The following is a 1,078-nucleotide window of genomic DNA, read 5'->3' on the forward strand; positions in this document are numbered from 1 at the left end:
CTTTGCTTTTCAGTTATTTCCCAGGAGACAAGTTAGTGACTAGAGGCAAAATGGCACTAGGTCTCCTGTGTTTTTGCAAAGTGCTTTTGGCAGTCAGTGGTTTTTCTTGTTCGGCGGAGTGGGACATTTTGTGTCTGAATACCTGCATAGTTTAGGCTCACGCGGCAAGCAGAAGCAAAACATGTAGGAAGCCTTTTGTATCGCTTTCACGTAAGGATACAAGAGACTTTTCTTGCACTGATTTAAAAATAGTATTGTTTTATCATTTTAAAAATGTGTCTTGAGTTGCTCGTGCTTATTTGCACAAGTTAACAAATTGACCTCACCCGCTGAATGAATTTTCAGATTCAAAAAACAACTTCACCGTTTTCTTGTTTATTTCTTTTATCCTAAAAGAAATAAACAAGAAAGCTCAAAACTATGCCTGTGATCTGAAATACTTCCTTTTGTTAAAGTTATCTATAAAGTGATGGTCATACAAGGGTCTTGGCGCTTCATGTATATTGTATGTGATGTTTGAATAGTGGGTGGATTATGTTTTAGCATTTTAAAAAATACATATTTTAGAAGCTAACAGTGCCTGACAGTCAGCTCTCCACGGGAGAGGGCCAGGCTGAGACATTGCCTGGCTTTCTCTCTTCCTTTCTCCCAGGACATGGGAGGGTGGGCAGGGAAGCCTCAAAACCCAGCTCACTTTCTTCTCTCTCTGGCCCTCTATCTTCTGGGGTCACTCCTTTTGGGCAGTGTCTCCTCACACCCTTTTCGGAGACCATCATTTCTCTAAGGGGACATTTTGAACACGGGAGAAGGAGATGGGGGTGGCAAGCATCTTTCTGGCCTCGGCTGCCCCTTCCTTCCTCCTGCTGGAGAGGAGGCAAAAACCCACCACCGCAGGGGTGAACAGCGTCTGTTCCCAGCAGCGAGAGCAGGGGGCCCCAAGGATTGCAAGCTGGGTGACCCCTCCCCTGGCCCCACGCCCCCACCCCACCTGCCTGCCTTCCTGACCGGCCACCTGCCTGTGCTGAGGCCCCTGGGGAGGTCTTATGTCTCAGTTCCCCAGGATATCAGGTTCAATCCA

The sequence above is a fragment of the Pteropus vampyrus genome, unplaced genomic scaffold (assembly GCF_000151845.1).
Source record: "Pteropus vampyrus isolate Shadow unplaced genomic scaffold, Pvam_2.0 Scaffold341, whole genome shotgun sequence".
Lineage (NCBI taxonomy): Eukaryota > Metazoa > Chordata > Mammalia > Chiroptera > Pteropodidae > Pteropus > Pteropus vampyrus.